Below are 26,495 nucleotides of genomic sequence, written 5' to 3'. Positions count from 1 at the left end.
AATGGATATTAAAGAGTCCCAACAGGGCAGTGTTAAAAGTCCTGTGTTAAGGATGTTTTCGAACCTAAGTACCAGGAACATTGACTCATTCATAATGGCTGAAACCATCAAACACATTTATTACCTTGAATAACTTGAAGTCCCTAGGGAGGATGGCTGTCAGTAAAGGCACATTATGATGTTGACTAGCTGTTTTAGCGTCAGCGATATCCTGGATGTTATGATTTCTTTACAGCTAATTATTGTAACATTCTCAGTAGTTTGGATTTGTCCTCAGGACTCATACAGTTACAGAATGGATGGAAGAGTATCCAAAATGGCAGAGCCGTAAGAAAAAGGTAATTCTAATTCTCATAATTCCTTTTTAGAAGTGAGAAAATCTCTCCAGAAGTTGCCCCTTTATTTCATTGGCCAGAATTTGGTCACATAACCTTCTCTATACTAATCGATAGCAAAGACAATATTAACTGATTTGTTTAGAAAAATTATGAGCTGTAACAGGAGCTAAGGAAAAAATCCATTTCCCCTTGATCCATATAAACATAGGGCAGATTCTTTGATAGAACCATTATTCTGATAGGAATAAAAGCAAGTAATTGGATGCTGGGTAGGCAGACAACTATGTCCAGGAGAGGGCTCCAAGCAGAATTACTAATGCAGTGGAGACTGGTGGTTCTCAAGCCTTAGTTTTAATCCATACTACCAAATTACCTCCTAATATGCGTCTGAATTTCCTCACCTGAGAGAGTAGAATGATGACCTGGGTCAGTGGTTCTAATGAATCAGAATCACCTCAAATGTCCATTATAATACAGGTACTAGGTACCACTCTCAGATTTTCTGATTCAGTAAATCTGAGTGTTGGGTAAAAATCTGCATTTCTAACAATTTCCCAGGTGATGCTGATGTTGCTGGTCTGGGAACTGAATATTGAGAATCATTGATCTAGGTGATGATATTCATGAAGGCTCATATTGGTATCCCTGGTGCCTGGCATAGTGACTGAAAATAACAAATGCAAAATGGGGTTTTTCAAAAAAGTATTAAATACCTTTACTCTAACATTCAGTAAATCTTAGCTTTTCTCTGGGTCTAGATTTATCACAATTACAAAGTCTATTCTTCTTTACAATTAAGTATTTACTGTTGCCTACACCCTGTGAATGTACATATATTAGAAAATAATTTCATGTTAATTTATTTCTTGGTTTGAAATCTCTATTCATCTGCCTGCGTGCATTATGCAAGTGTATTGCAACAATATGTCTGATTTGTTTTTTAATGCTTATGAAATCAAGCATTTAATACTAACAAAATTCTGTTCCTCTTTCCAGTGCTCTTTTGTGGTGACCAATGTGTAGCCAAAATCCCATAACCGTGCCCCAGGCTTCATACTGTGGGGAATCATTTCCTAAGCCCATTTGACTGCAGAACACATTTAAACATTGGCAGACGGTCAAACAAAGCTCATGAGATGTAATGTCCTTTTGGATTAAAATGGACAACAAAAATTATCTCACAGATGAATTATTTGCTATAAGAAATAACTGAACCCTGATTTATATGCTTTTTAAGAAACATTATAAAAAACAAATTAGAACAAGTAAGTCATTGTCATTATGAATAAGAAGGACAAAATAAAGTTATACTATGTATGTTAATGGTATTACTGTGTATGTTAATATGGAACATAGCACACAGAACATTTAAATAAGACCAGGGCTTTTGAGTCATCACTTCCTTTTATACTTAATATTATGAATAATTTTACTAAATTAAGTTTCTTTGCTGGGTAGAATGTTGAGTGTTTTAGTGTGATTTCTTTCCATTTTAATATATGACAGTCCTGTTTATACAGGCCTGTTAAATTCAAAGTAATACAATGAACTGTATTTCAGCAATTAAAAACACTTGAATTAGGGTATTACAAAAACTATTGATTTCTATTATATCACTTATCTTCTAATATTTTGAAAATCAAAAGCTTCATTTGATAATTTCCCCATTGATTTATTCTGACTAATTCCAAGAAAATGTTCTTTATTTAAAACTTGACTTCTTTCAACTTTAGATACATGTGTTTCAAAATACTAGAACTTGGATAGTATTGAATAACAAACATGTTGAAATTGTAATCTATATAAATGTTTTTAGTATGTTTTCATTTTTATATGAAGACATACTAAAAATATATATGTAGATAGATAGATGGGTAGATGACTTATTAGCCATGTCAAGTTAGAACAACCTTGTGATGGGAGCTTGGGAGTTTGAAAGAACTTTTGTCTGGAAATTAACAATCTGCTTGAAAAATCTATGGCCAGGTTGTACTTGAAAAGCACCCACCCTGATTTTATTTCTTTCTTCTTTCTCTAAAACTTTCCTTTGTGTAATGTTTGCTCTATCTCAAGTTGGCTATTTCTCTGTTTCTTTGGTCTCATTTTTGTGCTTCTGTATAAAAACTTCCCCTGCAATGCACTCTCCAAAGCTCCCTCCATGAAAATTATTCTATCTACTCTTAAGATGCTTAGAACTTCACTGTCCACTGTAACAATCCTATTCTTGTCTAATCAATCCAACATTGAATAAAGTTGATTTTCTTTTGCTCTAACAAGATTAGGTGTCTCCTATTGACTTTGGAAAGTTATTGCCCCCTCAAATGCTGTTCTTACCATGGTGGATTGGCTTGCACACTTGAGGAGATGGTAGTAATATGCCCAGTTTCATAAAATGTCAGATAAGACGATTAAGCTTGCTTATGTTTGTATGCTACTTGACTAGGAAAATATAAGGTGGGCCCCAAGGGGAATAATAAACCCCAAGTGACACCCCATGGTCCTGAAACTACTTTCATTTGATTGCTTCTTCTCTCTTAGGCTCAGTTTCAAAAACATTGAAAAAGACAGAAAAAAATTGTTTTGGGTGGTGTGTATGTGTTTGGGGAAAAATAGAGATTTCATATTGAGGCACAATGAGTATCTAGTGAGTATAATAGAGTGATTTTTTTTTTAAAAAAAAACAGCCATTTCAGAAAAATTACTTATTTAAATTTGGGTAACAACATTAAAATGCAGAATTTTCTAAATGTGAGTACTATAAGGGACACTGTACCCTTGCTGATGACAGATACTCAAAATGACAAACGGTGGTGAGAAGGTGACATGTTCACCTCTAGCATGATTTACTGTTTGGCTAAGAGGTTTTCAACAGAATGAAAGTATATTTACAATTCAAGCAGGTAACTATACAAAGTGATGTGAAGTTTTGAAAAGATCAGGTGCTTACCCCTCTCACTTACAGTGCGAGATATCCCTGTACAAATAATTTTCCCATTTTCCTTGTTAATCATCCCGTTCCAGTTTGCATTCTAGAAATAGTGGTAATAGCTGTGTTTCAGTCAATTTTAAAGAGAATTTGCAACCAAATTGCACAAACTAGCCTACACACCACCACATTGCATAAAAAAGTACCTTATACAAAGGCCATCAAAATTTATATTAACTGTGATGTGGAAGCATAGGAGATACAGAGAAACTTTGCTACTGCAGATTATTTTTTCCTATTACTGACAGAGAAGTATTAACGTACCTACTGCTTATATCTGCTCATTAAGACACTACTAGTCTAACCACATATGGTATTTTCCATAATTTATCATAATATGTAGAAGTGTTACCTTCAGGCAGCTGATATTATGAGAAACAATTAAATAAAACACTATGGTGCTATCTCTGTGGGTAAAAAACAACTCAGGAATTCAAATATCTGCCCCATTCAGAGGGGCAGCCAGAATCTCTGCCTATCCATCCTCATGGCTGAATTTATAGGGTTTGTCTTTTAAATTGTAAATTTCATCTGCAGTGGGATGGATGTGAATGCAATGACCTAACCCTCTACTCATCAATTTCCTGCATCTTTCTTTCACTGAAATGTTATTCCTATGGTTTGAATTTCCATACGAATCAACCTTGTAAGGCTGTGGAACCAAGACAGACACAGCAGGAACATTTCTTTCCTTGTGTGCTTCCATTTTTGAAGCTGACATTAAGTAACACTGCCTGGAATAATGAGGGAAAGCTGCATTGGCTTTTGTAGCCCAGAGAAGTGGCAATGATAGAGGAGAAGTCAAAACATAATGATCACAAAGTGAATTTTAAAAAATGAATAAACAGCATTAAGAATAATGACCAGTGATTTGAAGATTCAATGTGATGTTTATTGAAGGCTGCTGTTTTAATCAAAAGGAGGGTGGTTTTGACAGTCACTTTGGATTTCAACTTCATAGTATGTACTGGGTGAAATTTGTCAGCCATCATTCTCATGCGAGTGTTTTTTTTTTATTATTATTACTTTGTCTGGGACTTTTCTCCTAAAGGAACCTGTGCAGAATCTTCTATCCTGTGCATATTATATAAAGAAGTTCAAGTTAAATTCCTTCTGCACTTCAAACCATTTTCTATTTTGATGGTCATTCAGGAACTATTATTACATCCCTGAAGTCTACCCGTGTTGAAATTTCTCTTAGCCTGTTTCCCTACACAACAATACACCTCAGGAAGATTGAACTATGTAAACTATCATTTGAGAAATTTAGCTCAGCCCTGGAATCTGGGCCAGTGCATTTAATTGAGACCACATTTAAATTTCTTTGATTTTTTTTTATAGAAAAGTGTAATGCCCCAAAGGGGAAACATATTTCATCCTAGTTACATTAGCTTTGTTAAATAAGCAAATAACCACTTACCTGTAAGTAAAAGAAAGAAACAAAATGTAAGCTATTGGCTTTATCCCCTTTGTATCCAGAATAAGCAACCGCTTTTCTCTAGAATTACTTTCAATCAGTAATGAGTCATGTTGAAAAAATATTTTATAAAGAAGCCATAAGAAACAATTCAGCTTTCCTAAAAAAGTGATTGACTCTTGTCTGTTTGCAATTCTTAAAACATTTTCCTTGGCTTCCCTTGATTGGTTAGGATGTGTAAAGACAAGAACAGCATAAATTCTACCATTTTCCTGTTTCCTGAATTGTGAGCGTGCATGGCCTATAATAGAGTTATAATGGTCATAAAGTTCATTACATGGATTTTAGACTGAGGAGGACTTGTGAATTCTGTATCTGAATTTGCTGAGTCTAGTGTTTTCAACAGGCAGGGGATTAATTTAAAGGGCCCTTTACTTCCCTCTTTGAGAATATAGTTTATAGAGTAACGTGCAGAGACACATGGAGACTACACAGAGTCTCAGTCTGACAGAAGCATCTTTGCCCTGATAGTCAGAAATATGCCAGCATTTAAGGAGGAAAAGGTGGGTCATGAGATAAAGTGACCATGATGAAAAAGATGAGTATAAAATAAGTACATGGTACTACTGTAAGTTGTTTTGAAAAAATACTAATTTTAAAACTTTCTTGTAGATTCTACAACAGGCTTGTGTAAACTTTTCATAGTATGTATTGGAGAGTCCAGAATGACACATTCATATGACAAGTTATTTATTTATTTATTTATGTCCAACTTGTTCAACAAGTTTTTATGATGATACACTAAATCTAATGGATTTTTTTGAAAAGTGTATAGATTAGCAAATGGAAAGGTAAGGGTCAAAGAATAAGATAAAGCTAGGGTAAACTACTATCTAAAAGGGAAGCTATGACTAGTTGGTCACCAGTTTGTCTCTGAGATTTCTGGTAGTCGATCAAAAGGGAGAAATATAAATCAAACATTCCTATAGTTCATACATTTCAAAAAAATCAGAACATAACCAAAGATGAAGCACAACCTTGCTGTGAAGATTAGACCTGAGAAAAATTTATCCCATGTGTAATCATAAAATAGTCCTTTGTGAAATAATCATTGGTGACTTGGAGAGGGGGTGTTCCTTGCAAATATAATGAATTATATCAGGCTATAACCTCTCAGGCTCCTAGGCTGAGGATGTCACGCCTAAAATGCAACTTACTGAACTTGATTCTGTCATTAGCTGAAAAGAAGAGAAGGGAGGAGGAGAGGAGGAAAAGGAGAGGGGAAAGAGGAGGAGGAGAAGAAATAGTCTATGAATTGCCACCTGCATATCTCCTTCTGTACACTTTGAAAGAATTCAAGCATGTACATGTGTGCACACAGGTAATTCATACTGAAATTAAAACACATAATCATAGAGGAAATTCTGCTTAGGAAAAGGTATATGTAAAGATCCCTACCTCTAGTAATAGTATTCAGCCAGTTTTTGTCTTATGGCATGATAGAGTTATGACCAAGGCATAATAATTGTAGGGGCTACAATTCCAGATGTTTTTGACAGAGAGCACATTACTGTAACACCCAGTGGAGCCCAAAAGAGGCTTACCTGAATTGTTTTCTACTACTCTGGTCCTAGCCTATGTAACGGGGATTTTGGAATCTTTGTGGTTAGTTGACAGGGACTTTGGAGAATTTAGCAAAACTCAATATAGAAATTCTTTCTACAGTCTTCAACAATGTCTTCTTGAGCACATTCACTTCACTGTGTTTTTCCCAGTACCAGTAAGTCTTTATTCACTGTACCTTCCCTGGAAAAATAGAGGGAAAGGGAAAAGAGGCAGCATGTGTGTTATAAAACAATGGCAGTTGGGAAAGGAAGTCCTCATCACAGCAAAACCAACTATCACATAAACTCCCCAAGGGTAGTGTCACCAAAGCCAAGGGGGCTCAGTCTTCTGCAGTTCAGGAATGATAGGAACAGTTCAGGGAGAGAAGAGACAGATACAGGCTTTTTCTGTCCTCTTTCCCTATAAATTCAAGATTCCACACAAAGCTATGATTTCTAGTAGTAAGCATGGAGTTACATTTTGTCGGTCTTCTATTAAACCATCTTGTGGCCATTTTGAACATGTTTCTTGCGCCTGCATGAAAGTTCCTGAGTTACGTGGATACACAGTTCTTTTCCCTTTCTTGGTTTCCTGACCCCAGTTTCTGTATGGCTGACCTGTTCATTACTTTTCTCTTCCCTAGAAGTAGAGCTTAAAGTAGGTTTTTGGTCCATCCAGATTTATAGCAGTGTAAGTGTCTGGCATGAATCACATCAAGGAATGCTCTTGACTCATGAGGTTGGGAACAAGGGATGGAGTATTCCTAGATTTTTCAGGATTTTTGCACAACTCACCTAAGAGTTGTGGAGATACCCCACAGATTAAATGTTTGTGTACATGGGTGTGTGGGCTTCTGAGGGGAGGGTATGAAGACAGGTGTAGGGTAGAAGTCAGTTTCTCAGGACAGAAGATCTGGTCCAAAATAGGCAGCAGGAAAGGGGGAAGAAAAAAGAGAGGATGGCACAAGGTGCCACTTGGAGTAGAAGAGCGCTCAAGCTTCTATTTCAAAGTCCTTTTTCTAGTGCGACTTTTTGTCAAAGATGTTATGCCTATTTTTCTCTTGATGCAAAAAGAAGTTTGCAAACAGTAAATCCCCAAAAGAGCATGGAGAAAGACCAGCACAGTATGTTTACACAAACTAGGCCACTTGGCAATCAGCAAGTCAGTGACTCGTGGAGTCCTCACAAGCCCCAATAAGTACAGCAACTAGAGGGGCGCGGCAGTTGGGGGAACCAGGAGCCCAGGATCAGACACACAGCACCCAGTGTGCTGTGCTGCATTCACCCCGTTTTGACACAGTGGGGTAGGTCTGTGCTGGTTTCACAGCATATAAATAAAACCCCCTTTTCTCTTTCAGCAACCACAGTACTGTTAATCACTGATGCTCAGTGAGACACCGGCTTCAGGTGCCATAAAAAGCCCTTGTTTACGGGTCTATCTTGAAACCAAGGAGGAAAAGCCCAGACTTTGTAAAGGTGAAGCCTTTCAGCCCTTGCTTTCATATATCCGTCCCCGGGCCGCACAAGACAGGGCAGAGGTATTGTTTTAAAAACTCATCCTTACAAATTCACAATTTTTTTTAACCAGAACACACGCTTACACCCTATTGTACGTGATAGTATGCCCACTTCAATCCAGTGAAGGATGGGTCTCGTGTGTAAAGCGAGCCCCATGCCCTGGGATTAGAGGTGTGGAACAGTTTTCTGATTATTTTCATCAACCTCAGACCTCAGAGACTTGTAGAAAGTGAAGTGGAAGCAGGTATTGATATATTCAAAACAAAAATACTCAATAATTATTGACTCACTGTCTGAAGAGTCCATATAAAGTTACTTTGACATCCAGGTATTTTGGTAATTACTTAGTTCTCTATCTTGGTGTATATATTATATGTAGACATAGCTTTGAGAAACTTTTTTTTTTAATTTTATGTCATTCATGTAACAAAATAAGACCCTGTAAAAAGTTTGTGAGATTAGAACCGAGATTTGTAATTGATTTTATGAGAAAGGATCTTCTTGAAGTTTCGTGCATTTTCACAGAAGATGCCAGCAGAACCTTGGCCTTGATGTGAGGGGAGAGGAAATGATGAACATTACATTGGGAAGAGTTGCAGAGATAACCCCTGTGCGGCCTCCTTATGCTTTAGCAGAAGTGAAGTATCATTAACCTTTAGCACTGAAAAGGCAAAATTAAAATCAGGGAGAAAACTAGCAAGTGGATTAATAAAACAAGTTAAAAATGTGATATTTTACCAGGAAACCGAGGCTAGCAATGTTCGTATATTCGATCTCAGGTAGCAAGCATCTATGCCTCTTTGCTTTTTCCACACAAAGCCAGTACATTTTTACGCAAGTTGCTTTAGAATGTGATTCTCTTAAGAGGTGCCTTGTATTGACTGAGTCTGTGGTTACCACCTGAAAGATCCAAGAGAAAACGGAAATGTTCTCTTTACTCCTCAAGGTGAATATCTGCAAACTTGGAGTCATTTAGGGAAATAAATTTTTGAATTAAGCAAAGGATGGTGTACACTGAACTGATACATGGTAGGGGAGGAGTTCAGAAATGTTTAGGGGAAGGAAGGAAAAGTTAGGCATTGAGATCTCCCTGATTTTAATATTAGTGAAGGGATCCCTTTTTTTTAAACAGTTTAAAATTAAATTATTTTAGATCTTGATCTATTCTTTAGGGATCTGTGCCTTCAAAAAATGTCAGAATAAAAAAATAAGTATTTAAAATCTCCAATCAGCATATGTAAGCTGTATTTGCAAAAATGTCTGTGCTTAAAGATTTTGATCTAACTACTGAAAGAGTCAAAGCGACTTCTTCAAATGTTTAACTAACTTTGAGCAAACAGCTTGTTGGTAGGACACTTTGTCTTGGAATGTTTTAGCTGAAAACTCATTTCTGACTCTGCCCAGGTAAGGACACATAGAGGTATTTCAGAAGATACAATATTTAAGTAAGATTGCAGTTGCCAAAAGATAAAACATGAGATTTACTGAAATGTGCAATCTGATGGTGTTTGCATAAAATTCTGACATTGTAGCACATTCTCTGAAAGCTCAGAGTTGCACAATGAATGTTTTGTAAAGGTAGAACTAAAAGCATTTTTCACCAATTCATATAAAATCTTCAAGTATGCATATATTGTAATTAAAGCTAGCAGTGAGAAAGTGGCAAATAATGGTTCTGTAAATAACTTGATGCATCTTAAAAGCAACTATTTGGAGACCCAAACTATAGAGAGATGCAAAATAACAATCACTGCCCAGGTGTCAAGCTTTTTGAGTTTTACTCATACAAAAGAATGTGTTCTGCCTGAAAGTCCTGTTGAAGTAAATGGAAAAAGGAAAGGCAGATAAACAGAAATTTGAGCCATTTGGAGTTTATACATTATGGTTGGCAGTACGGATGATACTGATTTGGTAAGAAGAAATTGATGTAATGAATTTTTTTAAAGTGAGATTTTAATTCAAGTTGTCATCATAAGTGGGTTTCACAGAACTGGCAGGTTAGAAAAAATAATATATATTCCCTGGTTTATACCTTCATGATAGGGTCTTTGCTTATTTTTTATATTTATATTTATTAATTTTTATATTTTTATTTTTATTTTATGCTTAAAAAATAAAACAGTTGAATATATATGATAAAACACCTCTGAGCAATCAAGATCTTAGTTTGACAACTGACCTTTGTTTATAAAAAGATGAGTGACATGCAGGTAAATATGAATTCAGGTTTTTGTAAACCCAAGTTTTATTTTTAAGGAACGAAACAGTTCTTGAACAGCTGCACATCTCTCACTTGGCAGTGAAATGTGTTATTGATTATTCCAGGACATATGGTTTCCCTTAGCCCTCCTCTTTCATCAGCTTTTGCTCTGAAAGCATGGCTACTCAAGCCACAGGATGATTGCATGAAAGTCTGAGGACCCAGGTGGCATCTACACACCCCAGACACACACACACCAAGTGGCACCTGGGCCCTTTGATTGCCAAGCTCCCTTTTTTCTCTTTCCTCTTTGAGTGACCAGAGGATTTGGCAGCCCTTGCCCTCTATAGCCATTTTGGATTGTTCTTCAGCAAGAAACATCTGTGACTGGGTCTGGCTCCTGCTGGCTCTGATACAGGCTGTTCTATAACCAGAAATGTTCTAAAGTCATCTGGTTGGGCTGATGCGAAGTCATCAAAGAGAAAGAAGTAGAAGTCAATGCTTAAATTTGATTTTAAATCAGTCCCACTAGTTTTAGATGTGATTTCACTAAAAGGCACAGAAGTCATTCTTCTTCAATGTCACCTTTCCTTTTAGTATTTATTATGTACATTTCAAATCACACATATTTTGATAAGGATTGCATTAAATCTGTGGATTACTTTGAGTAGTATGGACATTTTAACAATATTATTTCTTCCAGTCTAAGAGCACAGGCTATCTTTTCATTTCTTTGCGCCAAAGGAGCTGCATCATTTTACATTCTCACTAGCAATGTATGAGGATTCCAATTTCTTTACTTCTTCACCAACACTTGCTATTGTTCATTTTTTTGGTTATAGCCATCCTAGTCAGGGGTTATAAAGACAATTGTATTTTTGTATCTCATGATCTTTTTCTTTTTAAGATTTTTGTTGAAATACACCATTCTGTGGTTTTGTTTTCCAAAAATAGCACATGAGTGATAATATTTCAAGGCTTGTAAGAAAGTATTTTTATTTTTTCTCAACACAAGTGGATCTATGTGTAGGACTCTGTTCAAAATAATTTTTGATCAGAACTTTTAAAGCACCATCTTCTTGTCTTCAGCAGGAATATAAAATTAGGATGAGTCTCATCACTTTTCTGGCAGTATGTGTGTATGTGTGAGTTTGTGTGTGCGTGTGTGTGCACATGTATGTGCAATGTGCACATATGTATATGTTTCTTTTTAGACGATTTCAGACTATTCTCTTTATACTTGCAATGTACAAGTGCACAAGTTTGTACCTTACTATGAATCTTTTATTCATCTTTCTTGATCTTCAATAGGCTTTTCCCATTTCAAAACTTTCCATTGAAAAATTAAAATTCAAGATAATATTGTTCTATCAAGTTTTGTTTGTTTCTTCCTTCCCATTATGACTATTATCTGATTTCCTATTAGGTAGAACTTGAAGTTCAAAATCAAATATCCATATGTCTTTACTTTTTTTCTTGTATTTTCTTTACATTCACTTTGAATTTAATTTAGAAACAGGTTTTTCAATTTTTCTTCCTGATTGTAGGTTAATCTTTAGACTAAATATTTATTTTGCCACCCTTCAAATGAATCTGTTATTTAATACCTATGTTATTAATATCAGCTATTATTTCTTATCTTTGTAACAGCTTTTGTATACTTTATGAAGATAAAAGCTTCTTTTTAGACTATATTCTGAAGTTCTAGACTATTCACTGAATTATATGTTTTCTCCTAGGCTAAATTTTTTGGTTTGTTTATTCTTTTCATCCTTGCTATGAGATTTCTGAAACATTTGGTCATCTCAGGTTCTTGTTTCATAGGTTGATATTTAGACTCAGCTGAAATGAAATTCCTTTGCAGTAGTGTGATTCTGTTTCCAAAAAAGAGAGCATTAGTTACAGGCTCTGTACAAAGAACAGGGCATTTACAGACAGGCTTCCCTTCGAATTTCGTGATTATGGAGCTGGCTGACAAATGAGCCAAAGTAAATAAAAGTATAAGTTGATTCCTAGGCATAGCTTCCCTTTTTCTTGAGTGTTTAAGACAAGTTTCTAAATTTAACTGGGAGCTGAATAGTCTAGCATGGCCTCAGTGGGGATGACTCATCTCTTCTTTGTGTGGTCTCCCATCCTCCAGTAGGAGTTTCTGGGATTATTCTCATGGATGCGGCAGTATTTGAAGATGGAAAGCAGAAGCACACAAGACCCTGTGAGACCTAGGCTTGAAAAGAGCACTCTGCCCTTTCCAGCATATCCTTTTGGTCAAAGCAAATCACAAAACCAGACAAGATTAAGGAGTAAAGATGTAGATTCATGTCTTGATGAGAGCAGTAGATAGGTCTTATTGCAAAGGGTGTGGGTAAAAGGAAGAATGAAACATTGGGGCCATTTTTGTCATCATCGACCATACCATCTTCCAGAATTTCCTCAAATTTCCCTGCCTATTCTCATCACTGTACTAATCGTTTACCTATTTCCTTTCAGCTGCAAACCCAGTCTTCATAATCCTTTTTTTCTTATATTGGAGATGAGGCTCTGCAACTGAATGTTCTACATTTTATAGTCAGCTGGCTTCTAGTGATGTTCTGCAAATGGGGCGCGAAGGAAGGAGAGTGGAAGGCAGAAGGAAGGAAGAGGCATTTGCCTTTTGTTTTCAGTTCTGAGCATTGTCCCTCCAGCAGAGACAATGGACAGCTGTAGGCTGTAGCTTCCTCCTTCCTTCGACACTCCCAGCCCCAGTCATTCCCTGTTCCTTCAGAAGTACAGCAGCGAGTGGGAAGTCATGAGTCCCTCGGTGCATGGAGCTTCAGCTGAATCGTACTCATCTCCAAATAACAGTCATGCAGGGGCTGGGAGGGGTTTCTTTTCCAATCTGCTAGGTTTTGATAACTTTACCCATTTTTCCTTTTTATGTTCTCAGCCCTAGGAATTTTAACTGCTTCCTGCAGTTACTAATATCTGTGTTAGCTCAGAATCCCCTTAGCTCTTTCTGCCTTCTAACACCTGTATAGCAAATTCACTGTGTTATCTATTACAATATCTCATATGGTTTCCTTTTCTTGACATAACACCAACAGATACAGTCACTCAGTTTTTTTCCAGAATTTTGGTATCATTTGCCTTTTGTATTTTTTTCAGTAATTTTTATAAGACTTTCAAGGAGCAATAGATAAAAGTATTCCAAATACTATATTATTATTATTATTATTATTATTTTAATAAGAGCATTTAACATGAGATCTACTGTCTTTTAAGTGTTTAAGCATACAATTCAGCAATCACACTTATGAGTATGTATATATGTGTGTATATATGTATACATGTATATATATATACATACAAAAGAATTGAGATCGGGTTCTTGAAGAAATGTTTGCACTCTCACGTTCATCACAATAACTAAAATATGGAAGCAACCTAAGTGTCTACTGACTGATGAATGCATAAGCAATATTAGTATACACATAGAGTGAAATATTATTCAGTCTTAAAAAGGAAGGAAATTTTGACATTTGCTAGAACATGGATGAAACTTTGGAACATTATGCTAAGTGAAATAAACCAGTCACAAACAGATGAATACTGTATGATTCCACTTATATGAGACACTTAGAGTAGCCAAAATCATCCAAACAAAAAGTAGAATGGTGGTTTTTAGGAACTGAAGGAGGAGCTAATGGGGAGTCACTACTCAATGGGTGTAGTTTCAGTTATGCGAGGTGTGTACATTCTGGAGATCTGCTGGACCACCTAATTGTACTATCTTAAGCAAGAGCAATTTTCAACAGTTATTTGTATTCTCTCTGCTTCATTTGTAGTTCTTTATATATTAAAAATATTAAATCTTAATTTTGGGGAAAATATTTCCTCATGGCTTATTGCTATTCTAATTGTCTTTATGGAGATGTTTATTATTCAAAAAGTTCTCATTTTAATATAGCAAAGCTTTCAAATTTCTTTTCATAGTTAGAAGTAATAGGGTCCTAATTACGTTAGAAGACATACTATTGTTGTGGCCATAAGTATCAGAAGGATGCAATGGATTGTCTAGATTTCGAGATCCTATTTTTTTGTATTTAAATTCAGGCTCTGCCAACTGCTAGGGGTGTGAGTTCATGAAAGCAATTTAATGACCTCAGCCTCAGTTTCTTCATCAGGACATTGGGGATAATAATGAAATAACATGGTACCTTTCTCCTAGGACAGTTTTGAAGATTAGATGACATACATATTTAAGAATCTTGTAAAGGGCCTGGCGTATTGTAGGTGCTCAAAAATGGGAGGAGCTATACCTGATGTTATTACTAATACCATTGATACCATTGGAACTACAATAATTTTTATAATTATACAAATTTTTCATACTACTATTATTACCATTGCTGCTACTACCATTAACAACCCCTTCCCCACTCCCTATGTGTATTCTGCTTTGTATTTAAGGAAATTAATTAGCCTTGGGGGATATGATAGGTTAAATAATGGCCTCCAAAGATACCTGCATCCTAATCCCTGGAATTTGTGAACGCTAACTCATAGAGCAAAAGGGAATTCGCAGATATCATTGAGGTAATGATCCTAAAATGGGAAGATTATTCTGGGTTAATCAGGTGCGCCCTTAAATGTAATCACAAATGCCCTTAAAAGAAGAAGGCAGAGTAATATTTGACACAGAAGAAGAGAAGTCAATGTGACCGGGGAAGCTGAAATTGGAGTGAAGTGACCACAAACCAAGGAATGCCAGCAGCCACCAGAAGTTGGACGAGGCCAGGAATGGATTCTGCCTTGTCAGAAGGAAATCACCCTGCCGTTATCATAACTTTAGCCTAATGAAACTAACTTTGGATTTCTTGCTTCTGGAACTATAAGAAAGTAAATCTGTGTTGCTTTAGGCAACAAAGTATTTATGGTCATTTGTTACAGCAGTTATAGGAAATTAATACAGGGGAAAAAATGATAATTTCGGACAATTAAACTTCAGTTCCACCCAAATTTAGAAACTCCTGCTACATTACTTACTGTAGTGGTTTCAAATATGTTTCATCAGGAGAAATGCTTCTTAGCTGAAATGTCACATTGAAGCTCTCTCTCTGAGAAAGGTAAGCCCAGAGCTCTCATTGACGAGGAGATCACCTAAAGCATCCCCCTCCGCACACCTCAGGGCTGCCTAGGACACCCCGGCACATGGAACTCCAAGGAGCACATTTTCATAAATGCTGATTTAAATGAAAAGTAATTAGTATATTTCGTAATTTCTTATATAGTTCTTAAATGAGGCGAAGAAAGGAAGAGAACTTGGAAGTACTGAGTGAAAACGAGAGGTTGGCACTGACTTCAGAAAGTGTAAAACTGTAAAAGTCTAACTGAGAAAAATCCAAAAAGTAGGTGTTTATAATATAGCATGATGAGTCCTAAATTTATGGTAAACACATCTGTGAAAGTTTATAGAAGAAGGAAGTCCAGAGTGACCAGTTACTTTTGCAGTATTTTGTATGCAAAGGTCATTTAGCACTGGCAAGGGTGAGCACACACCTCCTGTGACCCAAGCCCTCATGTTTATTTGCCTTTTCTCCATAAGTTAGCTCAAATTAAAAGATTTTCCACCTAAATGTAAAAATATCCAGAAGGGAACCATTGATTAAGAGGTATGAATAAGCACAGTCAAACCATTTTCTACTTAAACTTATAAAAAGCCCAAAAGACAGACTGGACTCAGTCTGTTAGAATAATAAGTTCATATTGCCACTCTCATTCTGACATTTGGACCATCCTACATGGCCATTTCAATGGCTAATGATATATGCTGCTAATAATCTAAAGACTGATGTCATGCATGAATACTCTAGAGAGCAATATATAGCCTCATCTTCAATTGTTACAGAACAAGAAAGCAGCTTTAAGAGCTATTTTTCCCTTGCAGTGATATAAATTTTTTATTACTATCATGTGACTACTTCCCACCATGACCAGTCATCCATATATAGTTAGTGATTTACTATATGCAAAGGGGAAAGGAAAATGATTATTCATTTTTTTAAGGCTTAGATTAAGACCTCCGATGCAAGTGCCTACTGAGTTATAGTGTAGTGCTGTAATAATTCGTCCAGTCGCTAAAGTCAGCCATATACAGGAATTAAAGATGCCATTTGAAAACATGCCTATTACTGCTCCCAACTTGCTTTGATACATCCCTTATTAGCACTGCTTTGAAGCAAGAAAAGGGTCTACTTTGAAGTGACTGGTTTAAAAAGTCTCAGTGTTCTAAATTAAAACATTATTTTGTCGTCTGATCTGTCTCAATAAATCTCTCAGTATGAAAACTTCTAAAATGGAATTCCTCCTCCTCTTAAAAAGAAAAAAGAGCCGTTTAAAGAGGTTTCCAATGAAATACTAAGCAGGACATGTCATGCTTATTGACTGGATAAACCATTGTTTAGTAAGTACAGAATTGATGATTTAATAAGGAATACTCAGTAATATAAAGCTAAGAATAGAGACTTTTGTAAATACACCCTGAGGTACATATTACTGTAAAAATAATATAAAAATATTTATATCCAAAATACATCTGGTAAGATATTTTTATTTTGTTCCAAGTAGGAATGATTAACACGTTCCTATTTTGGCAAACAAGGTAGACACATATTGTTTTGAAAACTGAATAAAATAGCAAAACTTATTCACATGGATTTCTTGTAACAATATGCCCTTGCATTATTGAGATACGTCTTAAACTCAACAAAATGCACAGATTTTATATATACTATTTTATGAATTTTGACAAATACATATTCATGGTTAAACCACACCCCTATCAAGACATAGAACATTTCTTCATTCCACAGTGTTTCCTCATACCATATTCGGTCAATTCCAGTCCCTGCTTCTCCCTCAGTACTGCAGGCAACTTGGTTTCTATAACCATAGTTTCGTTTAACTTGATCTAGACTTTCATATAAATAGAATCATTTGTATTGGTTTCTTTAGTACAACAAACTGTTCTTGATATTTATCTCTTGTAACATTTATCAATAATTTATTCATTTTTATTGCCAGGTAGTATTCTATTGTATAGATGTGCCACGATGTGTTTGCCTGTTTTGTCGATAGGCATTTTTCACATAGTTTGTTCACTCAGGAAATTACCAAATACCGAATCCATGTCCCTAGTGGTGAGGGTAGCTTAAAGTAGTTCAGTCTGAGAAAGGGCCTCAGTACCAGAACTGCCAGAATGAGGTCTTTGCCCCAAGTTACACATCACATTAAAACTATGGAAATGGCAGAGTTGCGATTCAGGTGGGGACTAGACCAGACCAGAAAGTGACACATAACATCAAAATGAAGAATACAGCTACTAGTAAGTAGAAGGAGCCCAACATCTTCAACAGAAGCCAGAGAGCAAGGAGTGACCATGAGGAAGTGACAGGATTAGAGCCAGTGGAAGATCAGTCCTGAACAAATGCTGGCAGCAGTCAACACTGTCTGGAATCTGGACTTTTCTTGTTCAGCATGGTTTGTGAGGGAAGTGCAGCTGCTTATATGGCACCATGGATGGCCCATGTAAAATCAGAGCAATTCAGTATTTATTTCTGATTATAAAAGTAAAAAAGAAAGCATAGAGAATTTACACATAGACCAGAAAGTTTAAGGGTGGAAGTGAGGATCTATCATACACTGGTATAATTAAGAAAATAATATTTTTGATCTACTGTCGCATAATCTGGGAGAGGTTATTATCATGAAATGGATTGGCATCTCTATTCTTGGCCATTATAACCAGGATTATTGTGAATTTAAACATTCTTTTTTCATTTGAATTCATGATGATAATTTCAATGTAATATAATCCTCATTTCAAAAATGTTTTATTTAAGCTTACTTGCTTGCAGAAAGCAGAAGTCTGATCAGGTTAGATCAATTAAAAAGAAGACTTTGGAAAAGTATACCTGTGGAAGGATTGGGAATGTGTAATTTTTGAAAAATGTAAATAATGGTCCTCCCTGAAACTAGGGCCAACCTTGAGCTCCGTAAGTATTACTTTTCAGGTTTGCATTTTATATCAGGTGTGTGACTATTAACCATAGTTTGAACTAATATTGGACAGTGCTCATTAAGTCCTACTTACATAAGATTTGAGTCTCTAAAGGGTTGGATGAGGAAGATGGTGAAGATAGAAGTGAATTAGAGACCATGGAGCAAATCAAAAATAATTCAGAGAGGGGAAAACTAGAGGATTAAAGTCTGTTCAGTTAATCAGCAATTAGGGCATTGGCAGAAGTTGAAGGGACAGAGCAAGGTAAGTAGTCACAATTGCAGACAGAAAAGTCAACAAGCAAGGGTTAGAACAGAAATGGAGGAGTCTGGGTAGGTCTATGGAAAAACAGACACAGTCCTAACATCAGGAAAACAATCATAGGAGAGACTTAAACTATTTCCTGATGATATCTTGGGCAAGTTAGTTATGACACTCAAGAAGTCTGTCCATGTGAAGCCGTTCTAAAAGCATAGCTCAGGTTTGGATTGTGACACTTGTCAGAAAGACTATGCCTCCAGGTTGGAGTTTTCGGGACCAAGAATGACTCTGTGGTCAATCGTTTCCACTTAGATTCTTAGGGAGGCATAGTATGTTATTCTCATGGAGAGTACGTTTTTCTCAAGAGTTGAAAAGTACTCATGAGAATGGGTACAATTGATTCTGCATATAACTGATATTAATATGTGAAATAGTAATTTCAATTAAGTAGTCTTTTTGACAAGTTGTGTCATCAGCTCTTTGTAGATAACTGATAAAGGTACTGACTAAAAACTGAAATTGTACCTTAGGATTTTGATTTTTAACCCATTTTTCATCCATGAGACTATATTCATGAAATGTGTAGTTTTGTCTCTTTTTGCCATCCTATGCTATGCCTCTGAATGAGATTTCAGTGTGTTAAAAAAATCAGTTTAATTGTTTACTTCATAGCCATGCTCAGTTATTCTATGTGGAACATATTTGTCATGAAGCAGTTTGTATTAACTTTGTTGATCCAAGTATAATGCTGTTATCCTATATTTGTACAGGTATACAAAAGATACTATGAAGAATATTATTATTCTAAGAAAAAATGAGCCACTAAGCCCATTTATAGATCATTTCATTGAACATCTCTATCTTCTATTTTTAAGTAGATAAAGATTATCACTTTGTTTTAAATATATGTTGAAACCTTTTTGTAATCCCCCACTTTAAACATCATACAATTATGACTTATTTTAAGGATAAGTTATTTTTTTTCCTACAGATCTTTGTGAGTAGCACTGAAGAATAGAGACCAGTAATTTTTACCAAAATTAGAAGAAATACAGTATATCCTATTGTTTCCCTTTTCCCCAAATTAATTATGCATGGACTTGAGAACTATTGGCATATTTGATATCACCATATCACTAGTTAACATCAAACATTTTTAAAGCCTTAAACTGCTTGATGAATAATAATTATTTTTCCTAAGAAGGATAGTCTAGCCAGAAGCGAACTTGAGACAATATTTTCTATATCATCTCTTTACTCTTCTTCAGCACTTGAGACTTCTTCCCACGGGACTTGTCTCTTGCCATTTAAGATGATTTCATGGAAGACAGAATCTCTCTGGCATGTGGAGGCAAACAGTTAATGAAATAGGGAAAGCTATGTCCTTCTTAAGGGAAGCAACCAGTTCTCCTCTTTGAGTTCACTGTGCATTTTGCTCTCAAAACACTTCTTACATTTATGAAACTATTTACCTGTTTATCCACCCAAAGTATCGTAGGATCATTGGCATTACTTATTTTATCTGGTTAGTGTTTAGCATAGTGCCTGCTGTCTGGTAAGTGCTCTGTAAATGTGTTAAACTGGATTGACCTGTTTGCTCTTTCTGGAATTTTTTTTTTCATTTTTTCTGACTGTTAAAATCCAGTTGATTCTTGACTCATCTCAAAATTTATCTTTCTCCATGGAAATTTCATTGACTGTTCAGAACTCTTTGTTTCTTTTGTGACATATACTGTGTGATATGTTATTTCTACTACCCTTAAAACTACTTGTTGTGACTATTTGTTTACATGTCTGTCCCTCCTAATAGACTGTGAGCTCCTTGAAAAAAAAGTGTTCTCCTCCTTTCCCTGTCCCCCATCTAGAACAGGGTAGGGAGGCACTGATTACATTATTCTGTTCATCATTCAGTATTTGACAAATATTTCTTGAGCATTTGCCATGCCATAAACTGTTTCAGGCACTGTGAATTCAGTGGTGAACAAAACATATAAACCACTTGCCCTCATGTACCTTACATTCTTGTGTAGGAGTCAAATAATAAACAAACAGTGTGATATCATGTGGTAATAAGAAGAAAATAAAGACAGATAAGAGGTAGAGGTATTCTGGTAGGGTGATCATGGAGGCTCTCTGATCTGATGACAGTCGATTAGCGATCTGGGTACAGGAAAAAGTCAAGCTTTGAAAACTTCTATTGATAGAGCATTCCATTTTGAGGAAACAGCAGTCAGAGGCCAGAGAAAGAAGTTATGTTTGATGTGGTTTTGAAAATGGCCAGTGTATCTGGAATAGAAGAAGTGAGCAGAGATCAGAGAAGAAAACTGAGGGCAGATCTTCTAGACCATAGTAAGAAATTTGGATTTTAAAATGCTCACTCAGAGTAAATGAAAGAAGGAACGGACAGTATATTCTCATGAGTTTGTGACTGTTACATAATATGGCTGTTTTTCAAACGTGACAAATTTAAGATTTTGTAATAAACATTGACCTCATTATAGCAGTTATTTTGGAATGCAGGGAAATAGTTCAATGATGTTTTCACTGCTCAAGACAGTTTGGAGAGTATCTCTTAGGTTAGTGCCTTTAAGATCCCATGGCACATGTTATTAATATCTCAGGTTGATCAAATCTTCAATCATGATTTGAAGTTGGATTTGTTTTTTGGAAACAGACATTAGCCATTGAGAGCCAAGTTTATGGGTAAAATTTATGGGTAAAAATTCAAGTAGCCTGGCTTTAACTCCAAACAAATTTCTTTAAGGTAATGAGACTAAATGTATGAGTTTTTTTAAACTGGCTCAAAAACAAATTGCAAAAGAAAATGGCCCCTCTTTAAAAAAATAATAGCAGTTCTGTTGCTTTGAAGGTGAGAGCATTCACTGTAAAATCTATGGTGCATTTGGTAAAGCAAAAGTTGATGTTATTTCAAAAATCACAACTCCCATTGCCAGTAACTCCTTTAAAAATTGGATGTGTGTACGATGTAGTGAGAGAGCATATTATTGTTATTATACTGTACTTTAAAGTAGAGAAACAGACTGTTTTAATCAACCATTATCACAAAAGAAGAAGGACATGGACACAAAGATCAATTTTTTCCCACCATCTTTGACCTAATTTTTGACGTGAAAAGTGCAGTTTTACTTTGCATTTAATGTGTGATTTTAGGACTTAAATTGTTAATGGTTAATTTGCTGTATTTTAAAAATGTTTCTATTAGATCAGAGAAAAGTTGGATTGGATTATGAGGATCACTTTAAGTGATCAAACTGCCCGTAAGATTTTTTTTTTCTCATTGCAGAAGTCATTGCTCCCTACTTTCTGAGCAAGGACTGATTATTCGTTCTAAGTTATTTGTCTCTTTATGGACTTAATTTAAAAAGAAGGGGTAAAGTTCCACATCTAGCATTAACTTTGCTGACAATGTGAACTGCCAGAAACAGCAGGCAGCTAAGGAAAGAATACTGAAATAACTTCCATTGTGTGAAAATAGTCTTCATTATCACTCCAAATGGCAATCCCTGTGTTGATGATACTTTTATATTACGAATGAATGGTTTTTAAAATTGCTTATTGCTACTTCATATAGGTGACTCTGAAGACAGAAAAAAAGTTTATATTTTAATTTTGTTTCATTTTAAAACACTCAAAACACAAACAAAAAATTATTCTTCCTTAGATGAGCCAGACTGGCCCTTTGCCTCTTAATTCAACAGCAAGTTCTTGGTCATCCGGAATGTGGATATTCTAGATTATCTAACAGTTGAAGGCTATATCAAAACAAGACTGTTCTATGGTACTAGTAGAGTTTTTTTTTTAAATAAACGAAGTATTTTTACTATCATCTCTCTGAAATTTCCTGAACAAATTCCTAAATATTCCTGTACTTTGTTCATTAAAAGTGGTATCTTCCTACCAGATATAAATACACTGTTCACTTTTAATAGGTTGTTTGCTTTTACAAGTCTCAGAGTTTCCTTTTAGCTCCACTTTCTGATATAGTAAAGGTCAATATTTTCAAATTTTCATATATATGAAATCTTAGCTAGGGTGTATTTATACCTCCTTGATTGGATTATGAAGTAATTAGCATTGCCCTTACGCCATTCTCTTCCTGGATGTACACATGGAATTTAACTTTGCACTGCCACGCTCATTGGCTCCAGAGGAATGAATAAGAGTTCTTAATCTTGACTATAGGGCATGTTACTAAGTGTGATCTTGGCAATCACTGAATAATTTGACATATTTGGAAGAAGAAGCTAATTGCACACATGAAACTCAGCCAACTCAATCATATTCATACTTTAAAAATACTTCACATATAACCTGCCACATTAAAAAGTCTGCATTTTACATTAAAACCCTGCCTTAGAAAAATCAGTATTCATTTCAGCTCTGTATTAGAACAAATACGAACTATAGCATCTTGCATTATGTAGTCCACCATAAGGTTATCAATCAATCAGTCAATCATCTAGTAATCATATATTTATCATCTATCTATTCATCTCTTCATTTAACAGACATTGATTGTGGAGGCATTATGTCTCATGCTAAGGAAATAAAAGTAAACATCATTCTGTTCTTGCCTTGGAGAAGCTTATATTCTGTTCAGCAAGACTTATGTTAAAAATGTTTTTTAAATATATAAAAATAAGATTTGAAGCCTAGTTATGTGGTAGCATAAGAAGGAGTGGCTGCCTACAAGAATGAGGAAACATTTCACAGAAGACATGGTGTTTGAGCTGGCTCTTTAGCCAAATCTAATTTAATTTCCCAATACTAAACATTTCTAATGTAAATTACCTCAATTTTAAGGACTTAATTGACTCTCTTTTTAATGTGATATGAATTTATTAAACTATTTAAAATTTTTATGGAATTATTTTATGTAAATAATATTACATAATATTATTTACATAAAAGTTAATATTTTTAAAGGAGTATAAATCAATATATCTGCACTTTGCAGTGCTAGTCAGTTACAAATGTTTTAGTTAATAATTCTGGATTCTACCAACGTATTTCTAAATGATAAGAATATATTTCTACCTATAGATCCCTTAGTATTAGTCATTACCTATGTACTTTATATTGTAAATGAAGATTTTTAACTACCTTACACTTCTTCTTTCCTTACCTGCCATTATTGCTATACGTACTCATCTTTTTGGTTAAGTCTGTTAGCTCATTTCAGTTTTAGAGCTCTGATAGTATTGATTACTGATGAGTTATAATTCTATGCTACACATACATTTCCTGTTTCTTTTCTTTTACAACTTTGACTTTTTCTGGTTAGTAATTATTTTAATATTTTATCTACAAAATTTTAATACCTAATTAAATCCTCTCAATCCTCTAATAATTAGGTAAAACATCTCTTAACACACATTTTTACATGGCTAAATCTGGACCTGGAGCTATCCTTATTGGAGTGCCCTAGTGGCTTCTCTAACATGATTCAGTTGGTCTATACATCAGCTGTACAAAGACCCATCAGCTGGGTCTTTATGTGGCCTTTGTCAGTAATTCTTCCTCCTTTTTCAGTGGTGAATTCTCAGCTTTCTGGGTCCTGTGTCTTGCTCTTTCTTGGTTTTTGCTCTTGCCTGAGGATGTATATTTCCCAGAAAGCGCTCTGAAAATGCATGAATGAGAAGTGTTTTTTTGAGGCTATACATAAATTAAAATATCTTAATTTTTGCCTCACATTTGATTATCTCGACAGAAAATTCTCTATTGGGATGATTTTACTTGTTTTATATACTAACCTACACTGAAGGAGAAAGAATGTTTTCTTTTCCAGGGTCTTTTGTCTTCTTTAAAATTAAAAAAAAGAAGAAGAAAACTGTGAAACAGCTGCCAAAAATAAAGATAACATTATCTTTCAAACACACATGTTAAGATTTGGTATTATGATAAGTCAATTAAGAGGAAGATACTGAATATCAAAAATTATCTAATATGCTTGCACAATACACATGTTTTGGCTTGTAAAGTTAGAAAAAGCTTTTTTACAAGATTATTGCATACTATAATAATGTAATTACATGTATTTACGGTAATTATGCACTTACATATAATTATGCTAATTACATAAATACATGACATTTGATAAAATATTACTTTGAAATTCACTCAATAAAAGCAGAATGAACTGGCTGGTAGAACCCAGTGCCAATAATGAAGGAAGGAATAATAAATAAATGATCTCTACACTCTGTTTTTTTCTCTGAAATCCTCTAATTTAAAATTTAACAGTACAGCAGAGTGCCATTGGCAATAGATTTGGAATAGAGGTACTTATTTTTTGTTTCGGGAGATTTCTTTTTTTTTTTTTCTCATAGCTTCAGGTTGCAGATTTCATGAAAATAATCGCTGTGATTAATTATTTTAAACAAATTTAAATATAAATATAAGTAAGACTGTAAACCGTTCTTAGCCTAAGCCAGCAGCAATGACTCAACTGTTAAACTTCAACATCTGGAAAGACAGGAAGGACATCCTCTCACACATCAGTCTGTCCCTGGTAACTGGGTCACACTCATTCATGCTATCTCTACCATGAAGGGAAGGAAGATCAGGGTAGAAACAATTCTGTTTGGGTGACTCAGGTGACTAACTTCACCCAAGACTAAAAAACATATTTATATGTTATCCAAGCTTCTGAATAACATTCCTACCATCCATTTTCAAAATTCAGGGATTAAAACAGTGATGAGGATGAGGACAAGGCCCAGATTCTATTAAGGATATTTCAGGATATTTAGAACCTTTCTCTATTCTCAGAGATTTTATTCTCTGAGGATACTGGAAATGAAGAAGCTCTGTGAGAAACCAAGTTCAGAGCTGTGGCATTCATGGTGGGGACAAACATTCTAGGCTCATTGTAGTGTAGTCTAATTTCATTTTATTTGACAAAACATTAATATCCATTTTCTATGCGAAGAGTAGAAGCTCTACCCTCAAAGACCTTCCGGGATAATATTGACGAAAACAAAAATCAACTACAATTATAAGAATAAATAGCTCAGATCCAGACCCATAGGTGGTAAAATCAAATTGCTAAAAACCAAAGTTTCTAAACTTTTTTTTCTGCCTAAATCATTTAAACAATGCAGTACATTTCTATATGTAAAAGTTTAGCTATGCTGCAGTCATTTTCAGTCTGATATGTAATCTCCTGTAAGGAGGAGGGGGAGTCCCACTACTACGAATAGATTTGTTATTATTGCTGCTGTTGTAGTTTGTTGTTGTTGTTGTTGTTGTCATCGTCGTTATGATGATGATGATGATACGTATTTTTTTACTTGGAAACTTGTTCCAGACCTGAGAACATTTTGGTGCTTTGGACTAACAGTGTTCAGGACAGAGCATTTATGTTATAGACAAATGCAAATGTGGGAGATAGCAGGCTGGTCGTGAAATGGTACGTTTTAAGAGCGCACCTTGATTACTGCATAAGCTATTTGAATACCTAATTATGGGCATTTGAAACGCATTGAATGCGTTTAAAGTTTGTTTATGCCCAAAATTAAACCAAAAATGACAGCTTGGGTTTCTGTCTCCCTGAGAAAAGTCTGGTGGAGTTATATACATCTTATATTTTTCACTTGAAGCTTTATGGAAGGATATGGAAACTGATTTATACCTGAATATAAGCAAGTGTTAAAAATAACAGCATCAGTGTGTGTTTAATCAGTATGTTTAAGAACTATTCTAATATCTGTTCATCAGATATTTGGAACAGCAGTTGGATAATCAAAATGCTAATCTGCACAGACCATGTGTAATCTGGTTGTGCTTGTAATAAATAAATCTTGAGGGCTAATATGTATTCCTTATGTTGCTGTTATTTGGATAGAAAGAAAAGAGCCTCTAAATTCTCTTATAAAACCGAAGAACCCATCTTCTGCTTGTTTGTATTCCTTTCTCATAAATCCTACCAAACAGATGTGTACACTTGTTGTCAGCTGTATTTGTCACTGTACAGGCTGTCTCTTGCCAGCTTGTCAGCATGTTGTTAGGTGTGATTCATTGTGTGCTGTCAGTCCTGTAGTTTCTGTACAAAGAAGCAGATCTGACTTCCGGGCCTGAATAAAGAAGTCATCAGGGTAGTAATCAGTGATGTAC

The sequence above is a fragment of the Vicugna pacos genome, chromosome 4 (genome assembly GCF_048564905.1).
Source record: "Vicugna pacos chromosome 4, VicPac4, whole genome shotgun sequence".
Classification (NCBI taxonomy): Eukaryota; Metazoa; Chordata; class Mammalia; order Artiodactyla; family Camelidae; genus Vicugna; species Vicugna pacos.
Note: the sequence above shows the minus strand (reverse complement) of the source record.